The sequence below is a fragment of the Sus scrofa genome, chromosome 15 (genome assembly GCF_054392235.1).
Source record: "Sus scrofa isolate SSC_HxYL_T2T_F1_AM1 chromosome 15, Sscrofa_HxYL_maternal_Yorkshire_Landrace_v2.0, whole genome shotgun sequence".
Classification (NCBI taxonomy): Eukaryota; Metazoa; Chordata; class Mammalia; order Artiodactyla; family Suidae; genus Sus; species Sus scrofa.
This window is the reverse complement of record NC_139397.1, coordinates 151,447,260-151,471,412: the sequence shown is the minus strand read 5'-3', so window position 1 is coordinate 151,471,412 and position 24,153 is coordinate 151,447,260. Positions and strand designations below refer to the sequence as shown.

Below are 24,153 nucleotides of genomic sequence, written 5' to 3'. Positions count from 1 at the left end.
CCTGCGGGCGACCCAGGGCGAACCCCACACGGTCGATCCGGGGCCTCCCAGGCCCACCAAGTCACAGGTTCTTTACGCCTGTCCTTGTCACTGCTCTGTCCTTCCTGCTGCCGTGGCAAGTCCTGGGAGGGCATCCCTGCGGGAGCATCCACAGCTGTCCTTACTGCTGCCCGGTGACTCGACCCCGGGGGTTGCACTCTGCAGCCGCTGGTGAGGACGTCAAACCCCAAACGGAAGCATCCCTCCCGGAGCTGCTGGGCCCAAGGCAGGGGGCTCTGCCTCCCAGGGCTGAGAAGTCCTCTCCCCCGGGGCCCAGGCCACACCCACGCAACAGCACAGACTTTTCTCTGGGAAGAAGGGGAGCCCCCACAGCAGGGGCTGATGTGTGAAACGAGAAGAGGCTGCGGGGAGGGTGAGGAAACCCATGGTCAAGAAATAAGCCAGGAAGGGCTTTATGAGCCACTTCCGTGAGCAACGGCTTCATTATGGATCTGTTGGGTCTCGTTTCCTGTGATGGAATATGAATGATCTGCTGCGTGATTATGCATGTAAGTAAATGCTAATTCGGGGCCTTGGAAAGTGCCAGAAGGAAACCACCTCCAGTGCTGGCATAAGAGGTCCATGCGGTGAACGCCGTGCGTGTGATTCTCACCTCTGTCCTGACCGACCGCGGGCCGGAAGGACGGGTGGGATGGGGACCCTGCCAAGTGTGGGTGTCCCTGGCCCTTTGGTCGGTTCTCCCAAGCTCTGCCTTGGCAGGCATCGAGGGCTCCCCTGGACGTTGTCTTCTCCACGGTTGACCTCACTAGACAACCTCCAGCTGGAGACCTGTAGAGGTCAGAGTGGTTCTGCCATGTCTGGTGTCCCCGAGGTGCCCCAGCCAAGCTGCCTTTCACATGTGGGAGGATGCTGGCTTTGGTGTCGAGGCTTTGTTAGTGGATGGCCGGCTGGTGAGCCATGGAGGGCGGTGATGCAGCCGGAGGTAAGCCCTGGTCGAGGGGTGTGTGTGTGTGTGTGTGTGTGTGTGTGTGTGTGTGTGTGCGCGCAGAGGACCCCTGCAGGAAGAGACTGTAGCCAGGAGAGCCTAGGATGGAGCTGCAGAGGGGCCAGGCTGAGCCTCTGCTGCAGGGATTTTCGTGGGTGTTATGACTTCTCTCCTGAGCAGCTCCGAGTGACACAGCGGCGACCATTGCCCCTGCTTCCAGGAATGCCGTGGCAGCTGGAGCATGTCTTTGGAGGGGACTATGCATGGAATGGGGTGCATGAGGCTCCCAGTCCTGTTCTAGAGTCAGAAGACAAGAGCTCAGGGTCAAGAAGGAGGAGGTAGGAAGCAGCAAGAGGAGAGAGGGGGTTGTAAGTTTCCCCATTGCAGGGGGAGGACCATAGACAGTGTGGCTTGTCTGCTTCCAGCACAAGACCTGTGATGACCTTTGATAGCCATGCTAGCTCAGGGGGGACGTGCCTTCGTGTCGCCTCCAGCCCGCATCCCCATTGAATGACAGTAAAGGGATGGCGGCTGAACGTTATAGACGCACAAGGATCAAGAGAAAGGGAGGGGGGCCTTCAGAGGATGAGTGATTTCAGCACGTTTTGGGGGTGGGGGGAAGTGCTGTGTGGTGGAGGAGCCTCCTGTGGATGCTGCTGGGAGACAGAGTGGAGGGGCGGGTGTCAGCCCACGAGGCTGGAGATGCCGGGGACTCCAGATGCCTGCCTGGAGGGGACTGTGGCTCTGAAATGGGGTTAAAGGGGAGTGCACCCCTGATTCCTTCTCCTCATAATGCCTGGCATTTAACATTGCCCCCCCACCCCACCCCCAGGCCAGCTCACCACCCCTGCAACTCAACCAACCAAGCCATCGACCACGGGTTCTACTCTAAAGAAATTTAATGAGTTCTTTGGGGAGGCCTGAAGTTTCATGGCCTCTGCTGGGCTCCCCTGGCAAACCCTGGGAAGGTGACCCTCACCAACCCCTCTCCTGGACCCTGTTCATAAGGTCCTGAGGGATGGTTTGCCCTGGCTTGATCACTCTGCGAACTCAGCTTCCAGCCCCTTCCCCAAGCTGAGGACATAGCCAAGAGATGGACACGCAGCCTGTAATTTCAGGAAAGCTGGCAAGGTGAGGGAAAAGACGAACGGAAAATGCTCAGACAAAAATGCTCAGGGATGGACGTGGCAGCCTCGGAGGTGTGCCTCTCTGCTCCCCTCCCAGAAAGACGGCCGCTCGCTGACAGCTCTGGCAGGGAGCCTTCAGGCCCTGCCCCGCCTTCAAACCGAGGCTCTGGGCTTCCCTGGCAACCCCGGCTGATGGGTAAACAGCAGCGGTACACAGCTCACCGTGTCTGCCTGTGTGGGACACCCTCTAAGGCCGATCTCAGCATCCGCATTCCCTGATGGGCTGTGTGGTGGCCTTGGGCTTCTCCTTCCCAGTCCTCCTCCCTCCCTCCTCTCCTTCCCCAGGAGCCAGACCTGTGTCACCCAAGGAAGGCTCTCCTGCCCCTTCCTGTCCAATCTCCCTCTCGTTTTTCACAGGTGTGATGCCTAGTAAATCTCTCCCATGTCTGTCTTTGCTTCTGCTTTGCAGAGGATCCAGGAATTGGGGCTAGATTTTTCACAACCTAAATGGCAAGGGGAGCCCTGTCCCAAGTGGTATGTGGGCAGGGGATGGGTTCTGGCACAAGGCGGTGGCCCGGATGCCAACAATTACAAAGGCGGTGGCTCTGGAGACTGTCCCTGTGAGAGGGGTCCAGTTTCACATGGAGCTGGTACAGCTGGATGGGGCCTGAGTGGAGCCAGAGGGCACGAGTGAGCGTGAGCAGGTGTCGAGAGCATCCACCACATTCGGACCAGTGCCTCCCCCAGGGGCATCTCTGGCCATGTGGGTGGGTCTGACATAACCCGCTGAAAGAGGTGGAGAAGCCCCAGCCTCTCAGAGGGGCAAGTGGCATCTGCAGGCCCACTGGAAACGCCCCCGCTCCCTTTGCTTTCACTGTCACCGGCTTTACCATCAAGTCTCATTACCTCCTACCTCCGACTTCGTGTCTGTTTTGCAGATGATCCAACTGATGTAAGAAAAGAAAAAAAAAAAGAAAAAAACAGTAAGAACAAAAAAGAAAGTAAAAAGAAAGAAGACAAAAACTCCAACCCAGATTCATAAACATTTTCAATGAAATTTAACAAAGATTATGCATCCATGAAACGGGAACACAGGACTATGAGACTAGAGCAGTCACAGCAAGGAAATGCTATGAGATTAAATACATAGGAAAACATTTGATAGAAGCATTAGAACTAGAAAAAGTCTGGAAAATAGTGCAAAAGACAAATAAATAGAGATTATGGGAGAAAACCCACAGAGGGTCCATCTTGTAACTCTATGGTCTGACCAGTAGTTTGAGAGGCGCTATGGGGGCAGCACCTTCTGCCCCTGATGGACCCGCCCTGTGGCATCCTGCTTCCCTTTGCCCTCTCCTCTCCCGCTGCAGTGACTCTCAGGACTGGTACATTTGGGAGGGTCACAGGTCAGCTAGCCCATCTTTCTCCCTTTGGGGGGCACTGCCTGAAGGCACAATTTTCACCCTGCCCCAACATGGGGAGGTCCCCTGTGGTCCCACGTCACTGTGACCTGGTGGCCCTGTGGCTGTCATCGCATTTGGTTTTTGGGGGGAGTCACGCCTTTCAAGTTGGCCTCCACCAGCAGCACTGGTGGTACTGTCGGCCTCCCACCTGGCATCTTGCCTCTCATTTCTCAGTTTCTTCTCAGTTTGTCCTCCCCACCTCAAGAAGCCAGCACATAGGAAGGGGGGAAATGGAGGGAAGACATTCTCAAAGAGAAAAGAAGGAGAGAAAAGGAGGCATGCATGGAAATAGATCCCAGGCTGGGAGAGGCTCAGATGCTGGAGGGTAGTGGGGCAAAGTCTTCATAGTGCTGAGGGAGATGAGCTTATCCCAGTCTTTTGCACCCAGTTCAATGATGGCTGAAGGATGAAGGTACAGGGAAGGTGTTTTCACACATCCAAGGACTCAGGAAGCTTATCCCGTGCACCTTTCTCTGGGAAGTTACTGGAGGCCAAACCCCAAGAAGGAGACACTAAAGGTAGAGGCAGAGGTGGTTCCAGGGAATGGTTCTTTCAGTCACCAGGGAACACTGACCTCTCCAAGGATCAGGTGGAGTTGCCCCAGCCCAGGCTGGAGGGGAAGGCCCCAGAAGAGGTCTCTGGGGAAGGGGCGATGGTAGGGGAGGGAATGATAGATATTCTGGAGGGTCTCAAAGAGATGGTAGAGCTACTTGTGGAGTGTGCAAAGGATTCACTTCCAGAAACAGTTTCTTTTCAAGAGGATGGTTGGCCTTCTAGAAGAAGAAACAACATCCTAGTGCATTGCTCAGTGGTTTAGTGAAAAACATTACACCATGTGTGTGGGTCTGTCTGTCTGCGCGTGTGTGTATGAGAGAGAGTTTAACTTTTAGATTCAATTTTGGGATAATATACTCAAGGTAGAAACATCATCAAAGGTAAATGTTACCAATTGTTTAAATGATAAGAGTGATGGTTTCTCACACAGAGTGGGGTTGTTAGGAGGTGAAGAAAAGGGGTACAGAGAGATGAGCACATCATCCCTCGCAAAATGGGGTTCAAGAGTCACCCCAAGGGTTAGTGGCCCCACAATTTGCTGCCTCAAGTCCTTCAGGTCGGGGATGTTTTCTTGTGTTATTTCTTTCACCATTTCCCTTCTCCATTTTGAGACTTTGGATAGATTCTCTTTTGTTAGTTTGCTTGTTTGTTTTGGACGTGCCCACAGCATGTGGAAGTTCCTGGACCAGAAATAGAACCAGCAGCACAGCAGTGATCCAAGCTGATGCAATGACAATGCAGATCCTTAACCCAGTGTGCCAGCAGGGATGGGTTCTTTAGTAGTTTTGTCTTCGTTCCTTCACTAAAAATTCCTTTGATTTTTGTTCTGCTTTCTTGGCGATTTCTCAACTTTGTTTTCTATCACCCCTTTTTTGGTTCTCATCTCCATATTTGTAACTATCAAGTGCTCTTTATTATTCTTTTTAAAATAATTAAAAATAATATTGTTGTTTTAAGGATACATTATTTCATCTTATTTCTTGAAGGATTCAAATATTCCGTTCTATTTATTGTTTCCTTTTTTTCCCACGCGTGTGGATTTTCCTGGGTCTTGGTTGAGTCAAAAACATAGTTAAACATGGGGCTTCTGGGGGGCTGGTGGAAAGTCCCTGTATGGGTGGCCTGGAGGCCAGTGGTGTGTTGGTTGGAGACCTGACATTAGTCTCTGCAGCTGACCTTCCCAACTCTCAGATGAGCTCACATCCTCTCTGGACAAGGGGGCTTACGAGACCCCTTCTAAGGGAAGCTCCCTCTGTTGGTTTCCTGTGGCTGCTGTAAAAAATCATCACAAACTTGGTGGCTTAAAACAACAGAAACTGGGAGTTCCTGTTATGGCTCAGCAGAAACTACTCTGACCAACATTCATGAGGCACAGGATTGATCCCTGGCCTTGCTTAGTAGGTTTAGGATCTGACATTGCTGTGAGCTGTGGTATAGGTCGCAGACGTGGTTCAGATCTGGTGTTGCTGTGGCTGTGGTGTAGACCAGCAGCTACAGCTCTGATTCGACCCCTAGCCTGGAAACCTCCATATGCCATGGGTCCAGCCCTAAAAAAAGAGAAACAAACAAACAAACCCCCAAACCCCCAGAAACTTAATTTTCTTGCAGTTCTAGAGGCTAGAGACTGAAGTCCAGGTGTCAGCAGGGCTGTGCTGCTGCAGGAGTCTCCAGTAGAGGACACTTCCTCGCCTCTTACAGCTTCTGATGGCTCCAGGTGTCCCTTTGCTTGCGGCCACATCACTGAGTCTCCACCTCCATTTTCTCCTCCTTGTCTCTGCATTTCTCTCTTCAGTCTCTTATAAGGGCATTGCTCATAGCATTTATGGCCCACGCAGGGAATCCAGGACATTCTCATCTCAAAATCCTTAGTTACATCTGCAAAGACCTTCTTCCAAATAAGGTCACATTCTCAGGTTCCGGGGGGTTAGGGCATGGACATAGCTTTTGGGGGCAGGGGGGCCCCATTCAACCACCACAGTCCTTAAACTTCCAGCATGTCCCCCTTTCCAGCCTAAGTCCCTGTGGAGAACATTCTCTGCAGACTCTTATGGAGGAAGATGAGAGACAAAGCAAATTTTTGGATCTCCAGGGGGCCTCTCTGCTCTGGGACCCAAATGGCGGCCTAAGAAACCGTGTGAAGGAGGAGTGTCTCAACTTCTATGCGCTTAGCAGATGCTTGCCTTCTGTGTGGCACGGAGCAGATACAGTGGCAAACCAGCTTCTCCTGAACGTATATCTATGGCTCCCTTTGGGTGACACTGGTGTCTGAAGCCTTCTCCAGGCTCGTAGACCCTTGGCTGGACTTTGACTTTGGCCTTGCTCCTCTAGGGTTGACCGGTTGTCTGGCCTTTGAGCCATGCCTTGATGTCCCCATGGGTTACTCCTTGAGCACCCGGACCCTGGCGAGAAGCATGGATTCATCTCCCTTCCAAGGGGAGCATTTTGGCAGAGCAGAGGCTTTACTCCAGAGAAGGGGCCACCACGGTAATTTTAGGCAACACGGGGAGACAGAAGTTGCTGCTTTAGGGAGGTAAGTACTCCTTAAATTAGAGTACCAAAAATACACATGAACACTTATAAGGGGTGGTGGAAATAAAAGAGCAGAAACAGGATAAAGAAAAGGAGGGGGGAGCGTGGACCAGAAACACTGCGTTATTCCTCAGAAGTGCTGACATTTTCTGTTTGGGGCCTGTTGCTTAGTGAAATTCCACAACTGGAGCGTCATTCCCGCTGGATCCAAGCTTGTCCAGAAACCTCCTGAGACCAACAGCTTCTACTATTTTAATATATGGGTCAATGGAAAGCAGTTGGAAATCTGGTCGTTGGTTGAAATTTCACGGGTCAGGCCCTGTTTGAATGGACGCATTTATACCTTAGTTGAGGCTCAAACAAATTACACTGAGAGGTGGCTAGAAAATTTGTTAGAATCTCTTTTGGGGGGTGGGGGGCTCAGAAATGTCGAGCTTGGGGACACTGGAAGACCATTGCCCCCCTGCCCCCACACTGGGGAGGAGCCGAGACAGGGGCTCTACCCTCAGGGCTGAAGACAAAACTGAGACCCCAGCTGTCCCCCTTCTGTGACAGAGGTCACGACTGGAGGCCTGCAGAACGTCTTCTGTTTCCAAGAAAATTCGCTCCGACATTTAAGAATTCAGACCTCACAGAGTGAGACCTCCAGCCTTTCCCAAAGCTCTCGGTTCTGCCTGTGGGGCTGGCACCCCTGCAGGGCAGTGGGGTGGTCTCCTCTGGCGCTCTGGTTCTGCCTCATCTTAACCACAGGGCACAGTAGAAACAGGTGTGGGAGGGCGTTGTAGCGGGGTGGGGCCGGAGAGAGACGGCCAGTCTCGGGAACCCCAAACTTGTCTCTGGGGGGCTTAAGGATATTCACATCCCTACGCACACGCATACACACACGCACCTGCACATGTGTCCATGTCTGCGTATGTGTGTGTCTATCACCTATTATCTATCATCTCTCTATTATCTTTCTATCATCTATCAATCATCTATCAATCTATCACCTATGTATCTACCGATTATCTATCTCTCATCTCTCTATTATCTGTCAATCATCTAGCTATTACCTTTCTATCTATCAATTGTCTATCAGTCTCTCATCTATCTACCTATTATCTATCTATCTGTCTGTCTGTCTGTCTGTCTATCTATCTATCTATCCGTCTATCTATCCATTCATCTACCTTGCAGGTATAACTGGAGCCGGCCTGGGAGCCTGGGCTCAGGTGTGGACTCCTTAGGGGTGAGGAGAGCACGGGCTGACCTCTGCAACCTGCCCCCTCTCGTATGCCAGATGGAACCTATGGGGAAGGCAGGACATGGTCAGCCCCCAGAGCTGGGCCTTGGCCTGAAATCCTTCAGGGTTGCAGAAAGCTGTGGATACCAGCACGTCCAAGAGGAACCATCCCAGTAAAGATGGTAGAGCTGAAGTCTGAGTAACTGTACACTAAACTTAATTAAATGATAAATGGATTAGTATAGTACAACATATTCAAATGTCATTATATAGTATTAGATATATATTTATCAATTACATAGTGAATAGTAATATAGTACAATATAATGGTGTAATAATTATTTATGTCCTGACTTTTTTCCTAAAGCAGTGGATATCCTCACTGTGCAACACACACCCTTTTGTTAAAGGTTTTTAACATAAGAGAAAAGGAAAGATCTGCTGGAAAATCGGTTGCAAGAAAAAGACTGAGAGAGGCAAACCTTTTTTTTGAAAACTAGTTGCAGAAGGAACTCACCTCATGGGCTCTGAGACAAAGTTCTTGAAGTGCTGATCTGTAGCAATGCTCCTAGTGATGCCTTTTCATAGCGGAGGCTGGAAGAGGCTGCAAGCGGGGTGAAGAGGGCTCTTGGCGGGGCCAGGCTGGTGGAGCCCAGGAAGGCGGCTTCCTGCGTCTCGGATCTGGGGTAAGGGTGGGCTCGTATCAGCTGTCAGAGGGCGCCTCTGAGATCCTCTGGTCTCAGAATGAAGGCTTGAAGAATCGCACGAGGAGCAGCTTATCTCAAAACTGTGGCTCTCCTTGATCGGGTTGGGATGGTGGAAATGATTTTTAAACACCTGCACACGCCACCGCACTCTGCCCTAACTCACGGCAGAGTTCCTGGACTAACAGGTACCGTAGGGTTTCACCATCAACCTCCTTCCGTTTTGGCTCCATACCTCTCTCTGGAGCATTTTGGCAGAACGACGTATGAAAAAATGTCCCCTTCCTGATAGGGTTGTGCGGAGGATGGAAATTCCGTTAAGGAAGAGCCGTGAGCTTTTCCGGAGGAAAGCTCTCTCCTGCGGACGCTGTGATGAGGCGGAAATCTTAAATCAGCAGAAGGGCTGACGCAGGTGCCTTTTGAGGTTTGACAGTTCTTCCTTCTGCTGGAGCATCGGCTCCCCTGCGGCCAAGGGCAAGGGGCAGCCCCCGTCTGAGGGTGCAGAATGGCTCTTCCTGCGTGAGGACAGCTCTGTCCTCCTTCTCCTCCCTCTTTCCTGCCCCCCTCCCCTCAGGCTGCTGGGTATTTTTATTTCAATAACACCATTATCTTCCCACTGTGTTCTGCTCCGCAGATCAATTCCAATCATTTTAGACTTTGTTAATTTAAAAAGGAGATGTACGGGGAGTTCCCGCTGCGGCTCAGCGGTAACGAACCCAACCAGTGTCCATGAGGATGTGGGTTCAGTCCCTGGCCTCGCTCAGTGGATTAAGGATCTGGTGTTGCCTTGAGCTGTGGTGTAGGTCGCAGACGTGGGTCTGATCTGGAGTTGTTGCAAATCTAGCTGCAGCTCTGATTTGACCCCTGCCCTGGGGACTTCCATATGCCGCAGGTATGGCCCTAAAAACAACAACAACAACAACAAAAGGAGATGTGGGACTAAAATAATCCAAATTACAGGCTCATCTCCTTTTGGTCTTTCCTGGGTTTTATTATATTTTAAGTTCTGCCAGGGCTGGGGCCGTGTCTGTTTGCTGCGTGGCGTCCTTGGCTCCCAGCCTCCGCTGGCAGACAGTAACCGCGCGGTAAGTACCTAAGGGTTGATGAGGCACAGTTCAGATGCACCTGCGTGCATCCTTCCTCAAGCATCCCTTCTGTGAGTGACCTCAGCAGCTGTGGTGGCTGGAGAAGGATCCAGGTCCTGAAGTTCTGCATGTGGCGGGGGCAGGGCAGCAGGTCCCCCCTGCAGTCGGCCAGCAGACATACCCGCCTTGGGACCTGAGTCTTGGGAGTGAAACAGCCCCGGGCTTTGTCCAGCTCGGTCTCACCCAGCAGAGACAGCCCTCCGGGGTCCTGATGGGATGAGGGAGGGTGGGGAGGGAAGCTTCTAGAAGACACTCGAGGTCTTCAGAGTCATTGATAGGTTCTAGTGGCCTGATAGAGGCAACTCTTGAGGGCTGGTCCCCCTGGAGGGGTCCTTCGATTATCTCCTGGGGGAAGTGGGGCAGAAGGCCTGAGGACAGATAACCGGCAGGCTAAGAGCATCCCCAGGGGTTGTGAGAGCCTCTGTGTGCCCCGCCCTGGGCACTGGGAGCCCCGTTCTCCTGGTCCAGCTCATACCCAGACCTGCCACCTCCCTCACATTCCCGCCGCACACAGGAACGCTTTGTGGTCCCTTGCGCCCACCACACAGCCCAGGGCCCCTCCCCACTCACTGTCTCCTCTACTTAGAATGATCTTCTCCCCCCTGCCTCCCCATTTGGAAAACTCCTACACACCCTTCAAGGCCCAGTTCAGGCATCTTCTCCAGGAAAGCTATGACCCCACCACCCTGGGTGCTTGTCAAGGATGCAGGTGCCAGAAACGACAGAATTAGGGGTGGTGGTGGTGGTGGAGGGGAGCCAGCTTTTTAATGTGTTGATTCTGATGTACAGGCAGGTTTATAATCACTGCTCTGCTCAAAGCTGCCTGCAAAGGCCATGCATATTTATACTTATTTTTTGGGGGGGTAAGCTTCATCAGTTCCTCAATTTTCCTCCCTGGAAATGAACTTTCAACCTCAGATGCTGGATAAGACATCCTCCAACGAATATGCCAGACGTGAAAAATCAGTACTGGCTGGTTCGGCTGTGATGGAGGAGGATGAACGGATGGGCCTGGGGCGTCAGCCACGTGGCCCAGGCTGCCTAGGTGACCTCGAGGGCTTTCTACTGGCCAGGGAGTGTTCCCCCTCGCCACGAGTGTTAACACACACACACGGTCTGCAGGACGCCCGTGTGGGCAAGTGGTCCCTACAGCTCCTTCACAGAGGAGGAGACAGATGGGAAGACCAGCCGCAGGTGGCTCGGTGCAGCTAGGACTCGGCGCAGGCAGCCTGGCTCACACCTGGTTTAGCAGAGCCTGAGATGGATTCTCCTGCAAGTGATGGAAGGGGGTGGGGGGGGCGGGGGACGTGGGTGAGGGAGGGAGGGTGGCGTGGGGGAAGGGAAGCCATCACGTGGGTTCTGTGACATGCAGCCACGCCGCCTCTCGCAGTGGCTCTGGAGCATGTGTCAAATCTTCCCTGCACCCCTTTGCACCCCTGCCTGTGGGTCTTTGGCTTTGAGGCTTTCCTCAGGAACTGGGGGGCATCAGTCTAGGACAGTCCTGCAGCTCAGAGAGAGCGCTTCTCGGCCACATCTGCTGCCATGGGGGGATGGGCTCCCCCACCTGACAAAGGGATCTTGGGGGCTGGGCCGAGACCCCAAAGTGTGGCTGCGAGAGCCTTGTCCCTAAGCTCTACACAGAAGGGTGACCCGTCCCAGCAGGTCCAAGCCTGGCCTGGGAACGGGTGCATTTGGGGTTTGTCCTGGGCTCAGCATCGAGACTGCGGCAGCCAGAGATGGGTCTGCTCGCCACGTCACTGCCTGCTGCTGCCTGGAGGGGCTCCTTCCCCGAAGGGAGGCAGGAGGCCACAAAAGGGTGTCCTGAGTCTGTGCCGACCCTTCCTCTGTGCTGAGAACCACCCTGCCCGGGTTTTGCCTCTCTGGGCCTGGCAGGTCCAGGCGCGGGCAGGCTCCCCGGGACAGCTAGTTGCTAAGAGGGAATGAATGAATGAAGCAAGGATGCTCCTAGCCTGGTTGCCACCGGCGTCTGGCCAGGCTGCTGCTGGGGAGACCACGGACTCCATTTCTGTCCCTTCTCCGTCTCTCTGGGCAGGACTGCAGCCCACCCACCCCTCTGGCAGGACTCGGCCGGCAGATACAGCATCGTTCGTCTTGTGTGCCTTTGCAAGTGTTCCTTGTGTGTTTCCTTAGGACGCACGCTGCTGGGTGGGTGAGGGCGAGTCTCGGCTCAGGGCTGGAGGGTGAGATGAGGAGAGGGCGAGGTGGGGACTCACGGGCACGGTCACTGTTACTGTTTACAGCATCCAGGCTGCAGCAGCCAGTGGAAAAAGGGCTTCACCGTTGCCTATAAACCATGAATCAGAGGCCGCCCTTGCTAACGGCTTCCTCAGTGAGTATCCCATTCATTCTGCCTCCGGAGGGAGGGCTGGGGTGGCAGCTGAGACGGGTGTGCCCGTGCCAGTTGCTGTGGACAGTGCCTGGCAGTCTGTCCGCTCCGTTCCTGATGCCTCATCGCCCCCGACCCAGCGCGGCCCCACCCGGTCTGTGGCTGTGGTGGGTGGGCAGGAGGTGAGCTGGCTCTCCTGTGCTTACTTCCAGCCTTACTCACTGCCCTGTCATCTTCCGCTGTCCCCACCCACCTGCTCATCGTCTCTGGTCCTGTGACAGCCTCCGCAGGGCCAGGGAATCCACCTTCTTCCCTGTGGGCTCCCATCTCTAGCTGCCCTCCCCAACCCCAGAGGGTGCCCCACACTCCTGCTAGTGCTGTCGATCAGCAGGATGCTGGGTGCAGAGAGGGGAGAGGTCTGGGGCACAGAAGTGACAATGTGGGGAATTGAGCAGACCCACTGGCAGCCCTGGGGGTCGGAGGGGGCGCTCAGGTGCACAGAGGAAGCGACTGTCAGAGGCAGAGAGGACAGTACATGGGGCTACGGCATGGCAAGGCCCTTCACCTGTCATGTCTGCGAGAATATCCTGTGGCCTTGGGAACTTTGCACTGACTCCTATCAACCAACCCCCACGACAATCCTGTGCAAACAGAAAGATGGGAGACTTATTCTCATTGCACCAGACAGAAAACTGAAGCTCGGGTGGAGTAACTGGCTCGAGGTCCCATGGCCAGTCTGTGGAGGATGGGTCTACACCCCAAGCCCTCTCCTGCATGCCAGAGGTGGTGCCACCACCCTCTGCTCTGCCCTTCACTTACTGATTGCTTGGTTTATACTGCCTTCTGCTCTGCTCTGCTCTGCTCTGCTCTACTCTACTCTACTCTACTCTACTCTACTCTACTCTACTCTACTCTACTCTACTCTACTCTACTCTACTCTACTCTATTCTATTCTATTCTATTCTATTCTATTCTATTCTATTCTATTCTATTCTATTCTATTCTCCTCCCCCACCTCCCTCCAGCTCTAAGCAACCACTAAAATGCTTGTTTCTATAGATTTGCCTCTTTGGACATTGCACATACATGGGATCACACAGCATGTGGTATTTTGAAATTGGTTTTCTTTCTTCTTTTTTCTTTTTTTTAGGGCTACACCCATGGCATATGGGGGTTCCCAGGCTAGGGGGTGAATTGGAGCTGTGGCTCCTGGCCTACACCACAGCCACATCAAAGCCAGATCTGAGCTGTGTCTGTGACCTACACCACAGCTTATGGCCCTGCTGGACCCTTAGCCCACTGAGCGAGGCCAGGGATCGAACCTGCATTCCTCATGGATGCTAGTTAAATTCGTTTGCCCCTGAGCCATGGTGAGAACTCCGGATTGGTTTTCCTTTATGTAGTAGAATGTTTTCAAGGCTAACACATGCTGTCTGCCACACGTCTCAGAGCATCACTCCTTTTTAACGTTGAGGGATGTTCCAGGTATTGATACGCCACGTTATCCACTCATCAGTTGGTAGTTAATCGGGTTCTTTCCACCTCTTGGGCATTATGAATGATGCTACTATGAACATTTTGTGCAAGTTTCTGGGTGGATGCATGTTTTTATTTCTCTGGTTAGTCCCTAAAAGTGGAATTGCTGGCTCATACGCTGGCTCTGTGTTTCATCTTTTGAGGGATTGTCAGGCTGTTTTCCCAAGTGTTCACCAAATTGGTGATTTTTACATTCTCATCAGCAGAGCATTCTACTTTCTCCATATTGTCGCCAATATTTATCGTCTAAGCTACCTAGTGGATGTGAAATTGTACCTCATTGTAGTTTGACTTGCGTTTCCCTGAGGGCTGTGATGTTGGGGACCTTTTTATACACTTACTGGCCATTTGTATATCTTTGTATGTCTTCTTTAGAGAAATGCCTGTTCAGATACTTTACAACTTTAAAATATTGGCTTGTCTTTTTATTACTGAATTGTAAGACCTCATTATATATTCTAGAGACAAACTCCTTATCAGATACATCATTTGCAAATGTTTTCTCCCATTCTATGGGATGTCTCTTCACTTTCTTGAGCATGTCTTTTGAAGCACAGTAATTTAAAAATTTGATGAAACCCAGTTTATCTGATTTTGCTTTTGTTGCTTGGTCTTTTGCTCATAAAGGAACCACTTAATCCAAAGTTGGGAAGATTTACCCCTAGTTTTTTTCTAGGTTTTATTACTTTAGCTCTTAGATTCATTTGGAGTTAGTTTTTGTGTACAATGTGAGATAGATATCAGATTTAATTCTTTTGGATGTGGGAGTTCCCACTGTGACTCAGTGGGTTAAGAACCCAGCATAGTGTCCATGAGGATGTGGCTTTGATCCCTGGCCTCTATGAGTGGATTAAGGATGTGGCATTGCCATGAGCTGTGGTGTAGGTCACAAATGCAGCTTGGATCTGATGTTGCTGTGGCTGTGGTGTAGGCCGGCAATTGCAGCTCCTATTTGACCCCTAGACTGGGAACTTCCACATGCCATAGGTGCGGCCGTAAAAAGAAAAAGAAAATTCTTTTGGATGTGGATATCCAGTTGTCCTAAAACCAATAACTGAAAATACTGTCTTTTCCCTTGGAATTGTTTTGGCGTCTTTGTTGATAATTGAATCGAACCGAACATAACTGTAACAGTTTATTTCTGGACCTTATTCTGTCCCAACTATCTATGTATCTATCCTTATGCAAGTCCCACACCATCTTGAGGACTGTTACTTTGTAGTTTTAAAGTCAGAAAGAGTAAGTTCTCCAGCTTTGTACTGTCTTCTCAAGATTGTTTTGGCTATTCCCTTGAAAATTCCTTGCATTTTAGAATCAGCTTGTCAATTTCTACAAAGAGGTCAGCTGAGATTCTGATAGGGATGGCACTAGATTGGTTTGGAGCCGGGTTGCACCTCAGTAGGACTGAGCCTTCCAATCCATGAACATGGGATGTCTTTCCATTTATTTAATTCCTCCTTAGTGTCTTTTGATAATGTTTTGTAGTTTTCAGAGCATAAGTTTTGAATTCCTTTAAAAAAATTATTTCTAAGTATTTATTCTTTTTTTTTTTTTTTTTTTTTTTTTTTTTTGGCTGTGCCTATAATAAGTGGAAGGGAAGTCCCCAGGTCAGGGATCAAACCTGTGCCACGGTAGCAACCCAAGCTGCTGCAGTGACAATGCCAGATTCTTAATTTGCTGCATCACAAGAGAATTCTCTAGATTATTAGATTTATATCTCCTTTTCTAATGTATGCATTTGCAACCACAAATCTTCCTTTAAGCACTGCTTTTCACTGCATTACACAACTTTTTATAAATTATACTTTCATTTTCATTGAGTTTACAATGTTTTTAGCTCCTCTTGATTCTTCTTTGACCTATGCGTTATTTAGAAGGGTATATAATCACTAAATATTTGGAGATTTTCTAGCTCTTTTTCTGCTACTGATTTATAGTTTAATCATATACTTTGTATGATTTCTAGTCTTTTAAATTTGCTAAGGGCCAGAGTTCCCCTCGTGGCTCAGTGTTTAATGAATCCGATTAGGAACCATGAGATTTCAGGTTTGATTCCTGACCTCGCACAGTGGGTTAAGGATTTGGTGTTGCTGTGAGCTGTGGCGTAGGCCGGCGGCTACAGCTCTGATTTGACCCCTAGCCTGGGAACCTCCATACGCCACGGGTGCAGCCCTAGAAAAAAAGACAAAAAAAAATTTACTAAGGATGTTGTATGGGCCAAAGTGTGGTCTGTCTCTGTGAATATTCCGTGTGAGTTTGGGAAAAAATGTTTATTCTGCTGCTGTTTGATGGAGCATGTTGTAAATGTCAATTCAATCCAGCTTATTGATATTCAGGCTACCTATATCTTTACCTATTTGATTGATTTATTAATGACTGAAAGAGGAGGACTGAAGTTTCCAGCTCTCGTAGAGGGTTTGTCTATTTCTTCCTGCCGTCCCGTCAGTTTTTACCTCGTGTGTTTGATGCGCTGCTGTTGGGTACCTACATCTTCAGGACTGTCATCTCTTCCTTTCTCTTTATGTTACGTCCCTCTTTATTCCTGATCATTTCGCTTGTTCTAAAGTCTACTTTGCCTGAAATTAATACGGATACTCCAACTTTCTTAGCATGGTGTATCTTTCTCTGTCCTATTAGGCCAATTTATCTGAGTCTCTACATGTAAGTTGGGTTCTCATAGAGAAAGTAGATCTTTTTATAAAAAATACACGCTGACAATCTCTGTCTTTACTTGGAACATTAAGACCGTTCCCACTTGAAGTGATTATTGATTAATAATCAATAATAATTACTAATAATTAATAATTAGCTGGATCAATAGCTACCATGTTTGTAACAATTTTCTGTTTATTGCACTTGTCCTCTATTTCTCCCCCCCCACCCCTTTGTGCCTTCTCTGGTTTTAATTGTGAATTTTATATCATTTAATTTACTGTCTTCCCCCAGGATATCAATTATACTTCTTAAAAAACTTATGGGTTGTTCTCGAGTTCCCAGTAAACATTTACAAATAAGCTGAGTCCACTTTTAAATAGCACCGTTTCCCAGACAGTGCCGATATCTTAGACCAGAATATCAGAATATCCCCAGTTCCTCCCACCCGTCGCTTCTAACACTGCTGTCATCTATTTCGCATCCATGTGCTGCAACCACATCATGTGTTGTTATTACTGCTTTGGGCAGTTATCTGTTATAGCTATTAAGAATAAAAAAATGAAAGATTTTGTTTCACTTTCATTTATTTCTTCTCTAATGTCCTTCCTCCCTCCCTCCCTTCGTGCTTTCTTTCTTTCTGTCCATAAATATACAAGGTTTTGATATCCAGACCTTCTTAAGCCCAAAGGATAATCTCAGGCCGGCGCTGAAAGGGCCTTAAGAAAGCAGGTGCCATGGGGACAGAGGAATTGGGGAGCAAGGCTAGAGGTGACAGAGCAGAGCAGTCTGAGTCAGGACCCCAGAGGGGCCGTGGGCCCATGCTGGCCTTGGTGGACCCTTCCTTCCTGGGATGTGGGTCCAGTGGGGTTGTTCTGCAGCCATTGCCAAAAGTTCTTGCCAAATTTGGGACTAACTCACGCTTGTTTGGAGGCTAATGGAAGAAAAGGATGTTAACTCCAACCCTATCCTTGTTCCATCTTTAATTTTTGCATCAAACTTGGATTATCCCCAAACAGTTTCCTTGAAAACTCTATCAAAACTTCAAGTGTCTTGGGAGTTCCTGTCGTGGCTCAGTGGTTAATGAATCTGACTGGGGGCCATGGGGTTGTGGGTTCGATCCCTGGCCTTGCTCAGTGGGTTGAGGATCCGGCGTTGCCGTGATCTGTGGTGTGGGTTGCAGATGCAGCTTGGATCCCGCGTTGCTGTGGCTGTGGTGTAGGCTGGCGGCTACAGCTCTGATTCAACCCCTAGCCTGGCAACCTCTACATGCCGTGGGAGTGGCCCAAGAAATGGCAAAAAGACAAACAAAAACAAAAACAAAACAAAAACCCAAACCCTTCAAATGTCTTAAGCTTGGGTATGAACCCAGGGCTAGAAAGTTAGCAAGGAAGAGCAAGAAAAACTCAAGTCTTTCCCCAAGAGGGTTGCGAGGGTGTGACTCAGAGCCGCTTAGGTGCTGTGGTGACATGAGGAGGGAGCCCAGGTTGAGTTGTTCTGGGAAAGAAAACTCTCCAGCAAAGATTTAAAGAGTGAAGGTCTGTCTACATTTGGAGGCTGAACACAGGCAAAACAGAGAAGAGCTCAGTGTTCTTTTTAGGAAGCTTGTGGTTAAGGTGGAGAGCATGCAGCAGCCCACAGGGAAAGCGGCAGGAAAGCGAGAAGGGGGTCGGGAGGGGTCCTGGGACTTGCAGGGCTGGGGAGCCAGGAGGCTGAGGCCCCGTGCTGGCTCTACAGCTGGATCTTCCCATGGCTTGTGGAGTCTTTTCCTGCCTCGGTCCCCTCACCTGCGGAACAAAGAATTTATATTAGATGCTCTTTCAGGAGACTTTCAAAATCCCCCAATTCTCTGGGTTGGTGTGAAGCGAGGTTTTCCTTTTTCTGTTGCGCCGGTGGTTTGAACAGTTTAGCCTGAAGAGCCAGTGAAGTGTTAGCACGTGTCCCCTGTTCTGACTGACAACATCCCATTAAACTGTGAGGAGAAGTGGTTTTGGTTGGCAATGCGTTTGTTTGCCCGCCAGGAATTGAGGAAGCTTGGTTTTCTTCCAGATCCATTACAGAATTAATCTCGGCAGACATGGGGCTGTTTTAAGAGGAGGGAGAAGTAAGGTGTTTTGAGGGAATGTTATGAATGGAGAGAGAAAGCCAAGCGAGGGGCCAGGGGACCCTCCCTCTGAGCTTGTCCAATCCCCAAACGCCCTTTGGACTAAACTCTGGGTCTAGCTGAGGTTTTTCTGCATCTCAAACCCCCTTGGAAGGATGGGCAGGATTCAACCGTGCGCCTCACCGTTTATAAGAAGTGTGAACTTGGGTGAATGTCTTAACTGCTCCCAGCCTCAGTTTTCTCATCTCCCGATACAAATTATGACAGTGGCATGTTATGGGTTGTGGTGAGGTTGGACGAGGCGAAGCATGTGAGGCCCTTGGCGCGGGGTTGCCTCGATGCTGGTCCTTATCACTGGAGGCTGGGGAACACCCCACAGAGTGCTCGGATCCTACGGCCGAGGAGACTTCCTGATCTCGGGCCCCGTCTTTCAGAGAGGGGTCCCCAGCAGAGACGCAGAGAGCTGGGTGCAGGATGATGCCTCAGAGATGCAAAACTGGCCGTATATGGGCAGAGGGAAGGCATGGACCATCCTGCATCCTCTGTGCAGTACACAACTGCTGCAGTCATACTGCTTCCTCGTCTGTGTGTTGGCTGTGTGGTGTGATAACAAACAACTCCCAAATCTCAGGGCCTTCACTATTAAATGTTTATTTTGGGGGCGTCTCTTTGCATAAAAGGGGCTACGGGTTAGCTCTAACAGTTCTACACCCTGTGTCATCCGGCCTGGAGAAGCGGCTCCTGTTTTGGACACACTGGTTTTGGAGCAGATGGAGAAAGAGTTCAAGGGCTGCGGAAGTCTGCAAGGCATTTCTTTGAGGTTGTATCTTCACTCCGTCCGCGGGCCCAGGCCAGGAGACAGTGAATGAGAGAACCACAGTCTGCACGAAGGTACATCGACGGCACTTGGGGGGAGGTATACTCTTCTGCTGGGGAAGAGACTGATTACTAGGGGACAATCATACCCCACTCTCAGCATGTTTTCCTCTCTTTCTGGTAGACAAGGGAAAAGCGGAGAATGCTGGGAATTTCAGAGAAACTTCTCCTGGGGACAGGGATGATCATTAGATAGAAACCCTACATTTATTTACTTTTTATTTTTTATTTTTATTTTTTGCTTTTTAGGGCCACACCCATGACATATGGAAGTCCCCAGGCTAGGGGTCCCATTGTAGCTGCAGCTGCCAGCCTATGCCATATAGCCACAGCAATGCTGGATCCCCGACCCACTGAGCGAGGAACCCACATCCTCATGGATACTAGTCGGATTCGATTCTGCAGAGCCACGATGGGAGCTTCTGGAATCCCTGCATTTAAGGCAGTGCCTGCTGCTCCCTGTTTGTGGGAAGCGTTAAAGAATGACACAACACAGATCTAGGTGAGAGATCTGTTTTATGTGTGTTGTCTCAAATATTTTGAAAGACAGAAGCTGCAGTGAATTTCATTGACAAAACAAGGTACATTCGGGAAGCAGCTCTCAAAATTATCTTTTGACTTTCTTTTCTAGGCAGGGAAAATTCCTTGGAACACAGAAATGGCAGTTCATTTAGAATTAATGAAAACCAGATATTTATAGCAATGTTTAGAAGGGGTTGGAACCCTTTCCTAAACAAGCCCTTTGTCTTAGAAGAATGATAAAAACACTTTTGAAGGCCACATGGCCTGGCACAGCGAAAACATCTCAGACCATGTAAATGGCAGACATGACTCGTCAACAGCACTGCTCCACGTGCAGTGACCCACGCCACGCCGTGACCACCAAGGAGGAGGACTGTAATGAGGCTGGGCTCTGTTTCACAAAATTTCACAAACTCAATCTGGTGAGGTTTTTTTTTTTTTTTTTTTGCTTTTTAGGGCCACACCTGTGACATATGGAAGTTCCCAGGCTAAGGGGTCGAATCGGAGCTACAGCCACCAGCTTACGCCACAGCCACGGCAATTCAGGATCCTTAACCCACTGAGCAAGGCCAGGGATCGAACGTGCAACCTCATGGTTCCTAGACGGATTCGTTTCTGCTGCGAGACGGGAACTCCAAAAACAAAATCTGTTTTAATTATGACAGAGACAGCATTGTAGAATAGACAAGGAAGAAGTTGTTTTAAGTGAAAATTCTTGCTTCAGCTTCCTATGAGCCAAATCTCTGAAGCTGAGACATCAGGACACAGCGAAACACCCTTCAGTTATGTGCAGGTTATTGCCCATGATTCCCTGCTAAGGCCATTTGGAAGGGTTTTGAGATCCGGAGTTTGGGAAAGAGTGCCAGCACTTGTTTGCTTTCTTCTTCATGATGAACCTGTGTATGTAAATTTATGCCTCGAAATTTTTAGCTTTAAGCTGAAAAACCTATTTCCTCAAATCAAACAGTCGTACTTTGGGACGTATAAACTTGATGCCATTGTTAGGGACTCTCTCAGCATTTTCTACCCTTTAAGCATTTTCCGAAATTTTGGAAACTAAATATTAAATCCAGACGTGTTCGATTTTTTTCCCTGATTTTGTTTTTCTTTCTTTTTTAAAAAAGGGATTTTTTTTTTTTTTTTGGATAAAGGAAACCTAGCAATGCTCTGTCCTTTCCTGTCCTGTAATTGTTTTAACTTTTTTCCCTCTGATATCTACCTCCATCCATGTGAATCACATGTACTGTTGTTCTCAGGTTTTTCAGCCACAAGCATTCCATGACCTCCTTCCGTGGACACGAGTGCTCAGCTTTCTTGTGTCCAATATCCCCCCTCCCTAGTGAAAATTGACTCATGTCATTTGCTTCAAAAATTCTTCAGTGTTTATCATTTTTTGCCTTTTTATGGCTGCATCCATGGTATATGGAGGTTCCCAGGCTAGGGGTCCAATCTGAGGTTCAGCCACCAGCTTACACCACAGCCACAGCAACGCCGGATCCTTAGCTCACTGAGCGAGGCCAGGGATCCAACCTGCATCCTCACGGATACTAGTCGGGTGCGTTAACCACTGAGCCATGATGGAGACTCCATCTTTAAGAGTGAGTGGTGATGTTTTCTTTGTCTTCTGTCTCTGCAGGTGTGCCGATGTCCTCCCCAAACTCCTTTTGATAGTCATGTGGCATAGCACGAATCTACCTGCTGCAGAGGTTCCTGGGAGCCTTCCGTTGGACCCGTCCCTCCACTCTCTGTTCTGATCCTGCCCCTGATTTCCAGGCTGGGTGTGCGAGCTGTTGTTGACATCGCCGACCTGGAAACTGCCCTTTTCCTGCCTCTTCTGTTAGATCCCGCCTCCCGGAGCCATAGTTTGCCTCTTCCTGGTTTTCTTTCTCGTTTTGCTGGAGCACATCCTTTAGTAGACGCCTGAGAAAAGGTACTGGAGAATAATCTTATGAAATCCTGCCTAATGTCTTGACTCTGCCCTTCCTTTTGATTAATAGTTGGGTGGGTGTGGCTTTCTGGGATGGACATGTTTATTTTTTCCAGACTTTTGAAGGCATTGCTCCATTGCCTCCTGGTTTCCCGTGTTACTTTTGAAGATGTCAGATGAGTTTTCTGATTCCTAATCCTGTGTGAGAACCTTCAATCTTTTTTTTTTCATTTTGGCTTTTTCTTAGTTTTTAAGATCTTCTCCTTGTCAGTGTTCTGTGACCTGTTGCAGGACACACCCTGGCAAGTCTCTGTCTTCATTCATTCTTTCATTCATTGTCTAAAAAACCTCCTATTCTGGGATTTTTTCATATTATTTATTTGATAATTTTCCCCTATTGTTTTCTGTTCTTTCACAGATTCTGGACCTTCTGGATGGGCCTGTAATTTTCTTGTCTTTCTTGTTTTAGTGTCTCTCTCTTTGACTTTTGTTGTGCTTGAGGAGGGATTTCCTCTAGTTAATTGTCCAAAAACTAATACTGAAGTTTTGAGTTTTGCTCTGGTACCTTTTCCATATTATGAGAATCAAGCTGACGAACACATCCATCACCTCATACAGCTGCCCTTTCCTGTGTGTGTGCTGAGGACGCTTAGATAGTCTCTCTCAGCAAATTCCAAGCGTCCAGTACAGTTTCACCCGCATCACCACGCTGTACATCAGCTCCTCAGAATGGCTTCAACTCATCGTTGAATTTGTACCAACATCTTCCCATTTCTCCCAACACCCAGTCTCTGGAAACTACCGTTCTACTCTCTGTTTCTGTGAGTTCTACTTTTTTAGAATGTACATATAAGTGCAATTAGCTATAGTATTTTTAACTACTAAAAGCTTTCTTATTTTTCTTTTTCTTTGTTTCTTTCTTTTTCTTTTTGCCACACCTGCTTCATGCAGCAATTCCCAGGCTAGGACTCCCATGCCACAACAGTGACCTAAGCCAGAGCAGTGGCAATGCCAGATCCTTACTGCCTGTGCCACCAGGGAACTCCTAAAAACTTTCTTATTCAATAAATGCTATCATTTAAAAAGTGGCCTTCTATATAGAAAACAATCAACAAGGACCTGCTGTATATAGCACAGGGAACTCCACTCAGTATTCTGTAATAACCTATATAGGAAAAGAACCTGGAAAAGAATATATATATATATATATATATATATATATATATACAATGTGAATTGATTTGCTATACACCGGAAACTAACACAACACTATGAATTAAATATATTCCGATATAAAATAAAAATTAAATTAAATTGAAAAAAGCATTCTTTCACCGTTTTTTTTATGGCTACAACATCTTTTTGTGGATTTCTATGAATATTCATCTTTACTCTGTAGAAAAGATTTCTGTGCTGCCTCAGGGGAAACCCTGTTCCCTCTAAGTTCCTTAATCAATCAATTGCTTTGCCTGTTGGTTAAGTTTCACTTTCTTATTTACGGGGTTTCCTGGAGGACTTGACGGCTTGTTCATCTTCTAATACGGAACATGAAAATCTAGTTGGGTCTTTGTGTTCATGGGTAGGGCTTGTTGAGTAATGGGTTCCACGGGGGGGAGGCGAAGAAGCTGGGGTGGTCTCTCTGCAGGACACCCTGTATATCAGCATCCTCTCAGCTTTTTCTCTTGCTCCTGCGAGTTTGTTTAGGGAGGGACTTTCCAGGTCTCTGCTGGGAGAGTGTTATGGGTTGCATCGTGCTTCCCAAAAAGGCTTGGTCCTAACCCTAACTCCTGGTGCCTCAGAACGTGAACTTATTTGGAAATAGGGTTGTTGCAGATGTAAGTAGTCACGCGAGGTCACCCAGGAGTAGGGGGACACCAGTCCAATGTGACTGGTGTCCTTATAAGAAGACAGAAGCATGCAGGGAGAAGCCATGGGGTGGCAGAGACAGATGGAGGTTGGACCAGGGGTGCCAGGAGCAGGAAGAAGAAAGGGAGGGTCCTCTCCTGGGGGCTTTGGGGGTGGGGGGCCCTGCTGTCACCTGGATTTTGCACTTCCAGCCTCCAGAACCGAGACAGAAGAAATCTCTGTTGTTTCAAGCCTCCAGTTTGTGGCACTTTATTAGAGCTGTTCTAGGAAAATATTCCAGAGAGGATGTGCCAACTGCTGCTTGCTGAGGGGGCAGGGGGCTGGGAGGGGACACGTCCCCTTCAGTGCGGAGACTTGACTTCACCACCCCCACTTCCGTGTGAGTCAGTCTCACCCCCGCCCCTTCCGTGTCCCAAGTCCCAGCACCTGGAGTGCATTGCTCCTGGATGAACCTCCCATCGGGGCCAGGAAGCCATAGTCCCCATGGGGCAGGGACCTGGAGCCCGTGTCCTCCTCAGTCTCTCAACTAATCCCTGTGCTTTTAGCTTCGGTTCATTCTTGAAAAATAACTGGAACCTCCTGTTCCTGAA

General features: G+C 49.2%; 1 long non-coding RNA gene across 3 annotated transcripts; it reads left to right on the top strand.

Annotated features, from left to right (window-relative positions):
* On the top strand, positions 1-22,881 carry LOC106506428 (uncharacterized). Of its 3 annotated transcripts, XR_014829167.1 has the most exons (5): positions 1-548; positions 6,459-6,660; positions 11,995-12,083; positions 19,053-19,263; positions 21,407-22,881. It is a non-coding gene; the product is annotated as an uncharacterized LOC106506428 (long non-coding RNA). The 3 variants fall into 3 exon arrangements; XR_014829168.1 differs by lacking the exon at positions 19,053-19,263; XR_014829169.1 differs by lacking the exons at positions 1-548; positions 6,459-6,660 and adding an exon at positions 11,091-11,899.
* Positions 22,882-24,153: the final 1,272 nt, after the last annotated feature.